At 42.8% G+C, this 7,317-nt stretch overlaps 1 protein-coding gene across 2 annotated transcripts in view; it reads right to left on the reverse strand.

Annotated features, from left to right (window-relative positions):
- MBTPS1 (membrane bound transcription factor peptidase, site 1) overlaps window positions 1–6,775 on the reverse strand; it is a 50,267-nt gene extending 43,492 nt beyond the window's left edge. The window contains exon 1 of one of the 2 annotated variants that reach the window (XM_081119383.1): window positions 6,529–6,775. The gene's annotated coding sequence lies outside the window, so the exon portion shown is untranslated. The remainder of the gene's footprint in view (window positions 1–6,528) is intronic. The other variant, XM_081119384.1, reaches the window with a different exon arrangement.
- Window positions 6,776–7,317: the final 542 nt, after the last annotated feature.

Consider the following 7,317-nt stretch of genomic DNA (forward strand, 5'->3'; position numbering starts at 1 on the left):
CTCTGGAGAAGGAGCTAGTTCCAGGCTGGGCAGGTTAAGAACAGAGAAGTCTGGAACATCTTATTCTTGCTTGAGGGGAGAAAGTGCTCAAAGAATTATGGGGATATGTCAAAGGAATGCAGAGGCCAGCTTGGAATAATCTGAGCATCAAAATAAATAATGAATGTAACAGATCCTAATCCACTGAGTAAAACAGGAAAACACAAGTCTACCGTGACATATATAAATAAAATAATTTGAGCCCTGGCCAGTGTGGTTCAGCTGGCTGAGTGTCATCCCATGCACCGAGAAGTAGCCAGTTTGATTCTAGTTCGGGGCACATGCCCAGGTTGCAGGCTCAATCCCCACTAGGGGGTACGCAGGAGGAGCCAACTGACATTTCTCTTTCATCAACGTTTCTTTCTCTCGCTCCCTTTCCCTTCCTCCTGTTTCTAAAATCAATAAAAACATTAAAAAATAATAAACTAAAATAAATTGAAAGTTTAAAGAATAAGATATTTACACAGACTCAGAATGCCTCCCAACAAAATTCTGATTTACAAAGGGAAAAAGGGTAACTTAATGTGGACAAGCTTCATCAAATTAACCAGCAATGGGACACACAGAACCGGGGCCATAGAACAGATGCACCGAAGAGCCTGGCATCCCCCATGGGGTTCCTCCCAAAGATGCACAACCTGAACTGCATCATGAGTGTCAGAACCCAAACGGAGGGACAGTCTTCAAAATAACTGGCCTAGAATTTTCCTAAGTACCAAGGTAATGAAAGCCAAGGAATGGTTTAGATATGGCTCCAGATTGAAGGAAACTCAAGAGACATGACCCCTAACTGCAACTGAAGATTCAGAAATGGGTCCCTTTGCTGTGTGGATGTTATTGGGACAAAAGGCAAAACCTGAATGGGGCCTGCCAGTGATTAGATAGCAGTGCTATATCAAGGCTAATTTCCTGATTTTGAAGGCTGTGCTATGATTATGTAAGAAGGTCCAAGCAATTTGCAGGTAATGCCCACTAGAGTATCTGGGGATAATGGGCACCATGCCTGCAACTTAATTTCAAATGGTTCAAAGAGAAAAAAAGGTTTTATACTGTTCTTGGAACCTTTCTGGTACGTTCAAATTGTCCAAAATACACAAATAAATAAATCCTATATTTAGTCTCGGGTGCTAGGAATGCACTGAGAAGGGTGGGAGTACTGAATTTTTGTTAATCTTCACCTGAGGATATTTTTCCACTGATTTTTAGAGAGTAAAAGAGAGGGAGGGGAAGAGAGAGAAACATCGATGTGAGAGAGACACTTCAACTGGCACATGCCCTGACCGGGGCCGAGACCAGGGCCGAGACCTGAAACTGCACCCAGGTCAGTGCCTTTGACCAGGAATTGAACCCGTGCACCAAAGCTGGCCAATGTTCCAACCACTGAGCCACACTCGCCAGGATCGGGAGTAACTGAATTTTGACACATAGGACGTGCACTTGAAAGCCTCTTATGTTAGGCTCACTGTGTGCATAACCAGACTATATACCATGTCAAAGAGATTTACACACATCAACCTTTATATTGAATGACATCCTAACAGATGGGATTGAGCTAGTCAAAATGAAATTAAAAGTAATTCTCATTCTAAGGAATTGAGAGAACTCCTGAAAAGATAAGCACTCACCTGAGTTGCAGGCTTGATCCCTGCCCAGGTTGGGGCACATGTGGGAGGCAACCAATAGATATGTCTCTCTCACATGGATGTTTCTCTCTCCCCCCCGCCCCCTTCCAGTCTCTCTAAAAATCAATGGAAAAAATATCCTTGGGTGATGACTAACCTCAACCACCACAAAAAATTAGCCTCAGAGTTTCTATAATTTACATTATAAAACTCAAGTAACATTCTGACACATATAAGTTGAGACACTCAGTATAAAATACAAATCACGTTTAAGAATTCAACCCAATGAGTGCTCTCATATGTTGCTAGTGAATGTAAAAAAAATTCTTACAAACAAACTTTTAGAATGGTAATTTGCCAATGTGTATTCAAAAGCCTTAAAAAAAAATGTGAAAAAATGTTGGTCTAATAAATCCAGTAAAAACAACAAAAAGGAACACTTACGAGCTATTCTAAGTAATCTGCATGTGTTAACTCATTTAATTCTCACAACAACCTGTTACTACCCTCACAACAACCTGTTACTACCCTCAATCTCAGATGAGAAAACTGAGGCCCAAGGTAGCTCAGAACCTTGCCTGGAGCCATATGGCCAGTAAGTGGGAAAGCTGGGCTAGGAACTTGGGAAGTCTGGCTCCAGAGGCCACACTCTTAAGAGGTAGGCTACACTGCTTTTCTAAAATCTCCCCTAGAAATTCATTCCATATATGTGTGAATCTGAAAGCATACAATGATTTATGTCCAAGGATTATAACTGGGAATAATAAGAAACCATCTAAAAGTATAATAGGGGACTAGCTAAATAATTATGGTTCATCCATACTATGGAATGCTATGCAGCAATTCAGTTATGTCCCTTTGGAAAGCTGAATAATGATCCCCAAAAGATGTCCACACCCTCATCCCCAGGACCTACATATAATGTCACTTTATATGACCAAAGGGACTTTGCTGGTATAATGAAACTAAGGATTTCAGGATGGGGAGATTAACCTGTCTTATCCAGGTGGGGCCAACGTAATTACAAGAGTCTTCATCAAAGGAAGGCAGGAGCTCTGAGCTGGTAGATGTGATGACGGAGGCATGAGGCTGAAGTAATATGAGGAAGAGGTTAGGAGCCAAGGAATGCCGCTGCCTCCAGAAACTGAAAAAGAGATGAAGCCCTGCTGACACCCTGACGTTAGCCTAGTGAGACTGATTTCAGACTACTGACCTCCAGAACTGTAAGATATTAAATTTGTGTTAAGATACTAAATTGGTAGAAATCTGTTACAGCAGCAACAGGAAAATAATTTATTTCCCAAAGAATACGGGCAAACACTCAAGAAACGTTAAGTAAAACAGTTCATATACAGTGTGGTCCACATTTTGATTTATATATATGTATCTATGTGCACAGGAAAAAAAGAACATGAAAAGATGTCAACCAAAGTGGTAATAATGGTTCTACATTTCAATAGTATGATTACAGGTAGTTATTTTCTTCTTGATCCTATTTATTTACATTTTTACAGAGTGTATGGTACACTTTATAATGAGATAAAACACATATTACTTAAATACCTTATAAACCTTTTAAAATAAATTTATAGAAAAATATTTTCTGGTAAGACAGTGACACAAAAATTCAAAATATTAAAATTTTAACTTTATATGTAATACAGTAGAGCTTAAAAGGGATCTACTGCCTACAAATTGTTAAATCTGTGTCTACCTCCTAAAGTAAGGCTAAGCTTTTAGCTAGTTCACTCTGAACAGGCTTATAATCTGCAGTATCATTTACACATAGGGGCCTAATTAGGGCTGTTACTGAATCCCACTAAGTGTTTATTGGATTTAATATCTATCAATTCTTTACATAGAAGACCTGGTTATCTTTCCATACAGAGGTAAGCTCTAAAATGGTATTTACATAATTATGGGTTTCCATAATTAAGTATAATTATGCCTCTAACAGAGGTATAATCAAAATATATTGGACATCAAATACTGAATGTAAACAACCAGTTCAAATAACACATGCCAAGAATAAGATTTAATGACACATTTGTAAAAGGAAGACAAAGTAGAGGAAATGTATTACTTGGGCAACCAACTAGTCTTGCTGACGGCTAATATTCCTTACAACTCTGAGATTCTTCTACTTTGCATTATGAAAGAATATCACTACAATTATAATTCTGGGTATAGCTAAAGTACATCTGAAATTATTTCTTTGCAAATAATTAAAAAACACAATTCAGGTGAGAGGAAATTACTTGTATCACCTGATAGTCATCTAATTATGCAGATATGCCTTGCTTTTTAAAAACCTTTACTGAAATAGCTCCAGAGAACACTGAATTGTGTTTAGGCCATGAAAGGGTGTCATTCGGTTCAATTAGAATTTGGCTATAAAATACCACTTCCGTAACTAACTGCATAGTTGGCTGTATTAGCATTGTTTAATAGGCTAGCATTTAAATGATGCCAGGCCACACTATCTTTAAAAATGTGTGTTCTTATGCCTGATTGAACCGGTTCCTCCGGGCACATTCTGTCCATTAGTAGGGTTTTTTTTGGGGGGGGGAGTAGGGGAGACACATATAATTCAGCCCAGAATCAATAGTGCCAAAGTTAAAAAATCTTGGTCTGCGCTCTCTTTCATTGCCTATTCTTTCACACACGTTGCTCCCGTCTCCTATTCTCTCTGTCCTGCAGCTCTCTAGTACCTGCTAGCCACATATGAGGCACCTCTAAACTCAGTCCTTTCCTCATTTTACTTAAAACTCATTTCCTAAAGCAAGAAGACATTGTCAAGATTAATAACTCTAGTTAACAGATTCCTGCAGCACACCGAAACTGATGAGGAAAACAAAGAAAGAAAAATCAACTTAAGTCTCCTTTAATCACCTCCTAACCTGTGTCAGGCAAAACGAGGAAGAGGCCAAGGTACCCTACCCAAACACCGAGTTCAAGGTCTACCCTCCCGTTCTTAATATTTCTAGTCACCCACAGTTAGAGTTCTCAAGTTTTTCCAATATAACCAACGCCTCAACTCTCCTAGTGCAAACCGGCAGTTGCAAATCTCTGCCCTCTCCCCCACATAAAAACACCCCTGCTTAAAGCACTAATGGGAGCTACATGCAGTTCACCTGTCTTCAGCCTTCCTAACTTTCGTTACTTTAATTATTCGTGTCACAAAAATAAAGAGGCAGCAAGGCAAAAAATATCTACCACCAGAATGATAGAAAATGGAATCAAAGAATACGTGAATTTGAATGCTAAAAACCTCTTGACTAGAAGAGATCCCATGGGTGCTTCAAAGGCTCTGCAAGCACTCTCTTAGAATTTCTCTTTTTTCATAGATACAAGCAACTCTTGATTATGACAGATGCTTGGGGAATGCAATGGAGAGAACTAGTAGTCAAGAGTCACGCCCCCTAGCCCCCCCCCCCCCCCCTGAAGGGCTCTGGCCATCTGCAACATACATGGGAACATAAAATAAAATAAAATCTTATTTGCAAAAGGTGTTCTGTATGAATAAATAAACAAAATGTTTTATAACCATTAAACAGAATATTATTGGGCCATAAAAAGGAATGGTGATACATGCTACAACATGGATGAACGTTGAAAACATTATGCTAAATTAAAGAAGCCAGACACAAAGGGCCACATAAGATTCCACCTGAATCTATTTAATATTTGGAAAAGACAAATCTAGCAAAACAGAAAGATTAGCGATGATCTGGGGCTGGGGTTAGAAACAGGTAGTGACTACAAATGGGCACCAGAGATCTTTTGGAGGTGAAAGAAATGTTCTAAAAGTGGATTGTTGTGATGATTGCTGCACAATTCTAAATTTGACTTTTTTTTAAAGTCACTGAATAAGTACTTTAAAACAGGTGAATTTCACGGTATGTAAATTTTACCTTAACAAAGCTCTTACATTAAAAAAACTATACACACACACAAACATATATATAAAATGGTTGCTGCAGGTAAAAAAAAGTTGGGAAGAATCACTGTTCTCTAGTCTCTCGTTTTTATACATATGCAAAATGAGACCTTGAAGTCAGAGAGCTACTTACTAGCGTAGTTATGACTAAAGGGCCATAAAAAACTAAATTCTCCAGAGTTCACCTCAGATCTTATGCCACTCTATCCCACTTGGAAGTGTCTTAAAGTATAAATGTAAATGCTGAACAACTTGCACACACAAATAGGCCAAGATACTCAGTGGCTCTAACAAAAACAAAGGGTAAACATCTTAATAAAAATGATGTTGTTCTGTAACAGTCTTAAGAAGCACATCACGACAGGGAAAGGCAAAACTTTAAGATCCTACAGGTCTGAAAGCAAGAGCCTCAGGGGCCCAACTTGCCGACGAGTCTCTCACTCTGCTTTTCTGCAAATCAGCGGAGCAGTGTGTAGACTCCGCTAGGGCAAAGAACTGAGGTCATTTAAAATCTGATACCAGAACCCTTCTGGGAGCATACCTAGCACTATGGGCATGTTCGGAGGCTGAGGCTCAGAGCTGGGGATAGTGTTTCACTCCGTTAAAGCTTGCTTCACATAAAGAAAATGAAAAATGAAATTGAGCCAGCTATCACACCGTGTAAACCCGCAGAAAAGGCCGGGCAGAGAGACTAGCCGTTCAAGTCCAGGCCGGGTCTGGCGAGCTGAGGGGACTGTTAATTCCCTACCGCCCTGCACGCCGCGTAACCGGCGCCTCTAAACGCTCCGGTCGAGGGTCGCAGGGAGGGCCCAGCCACCACCGGCGCAGACCCCCACCCTCCGGGCCTCGGAGGCACATCTAAACGGGCCGGCAGCCGCGCAGACCGGGAGAGGAGCGGCGCCTACGGGACCGGGCCGCCTGACGTACCTGCTGCTGCCTCAAGCTTGGGTCCGGGGGGCGCAGGATAACGGCGACCCCGGGGCGAACACGCCTCTGGTCTCCATTCCGGGCTGTTTACTACCAACTCTCGCGAGACTGCAGCATCAAGACGCGGAGACCGACGGCTGGGAACGCCAGCCCCGCCAGCCGCGCGTATCCTGCGTGGGGCCTGCGTGCGCGCTCTTGACGCCCAGTGCCGCCCGGCCCCAGCCGGGAGGACCGACCCCAGTATCGCGACGTTTGCGGCCTTGGGGAGGGGGCGGGGCTGTAACCAATGGGGCGTGGCTGTCTCGCTGGAACCTAGATGGTGCTGGGAGGAACCGACGGTAGGAGCGGCCCGGCGTGGGATGCGCTGGGCTTTGGGTCGGGATCTTGGAGGAAAGGCACTGGCACGAAAGCGTCCTTGTTGGCCCATGTCCTGCGCAGAACAAACCTGGCGGAACGGCCCCCGTGGCCAGCATTTGCTATAAACGCCTGAAGCTGTACTCGTGCTCACTGCCCGAGCCGGAGCCGGGCTCGGACGGCACCCCCACGCACCCACTCTGCAAACCTCTACCCATTTCACCCACGTGGCAGCCGAGACGCGGGAGAGTGGGTCAACCTGTGAGTCAGTCACCCGACTCCCACCCTGACAGGCGAAACTCCTGCCCCAAATCTTGTCTGCACCACTCCTGCCCCCTCTCCGCCTAGCCAGGACCACTAGTACCAATTGTTACCCTTTTTGAAGAAACAGGGATCAAAAGTTTGCCTCCCAAAAAAGTGTCTGGGTGATTTAGA

This window comes from Miniopterus schreibersii (genome assembly GCF_964146895.1).
Source record: "Miniopterus schreibersii genome assembly, chromosome: 18".
In the NCBI taxonomy this organism is placed as follows: domain Eukaryota; kingdom Metazoa; phylum Chordata; class Mammalia; order Chiroptera; family Miniopteridae; genus Miniopterus; species Miniopterus schreibersii.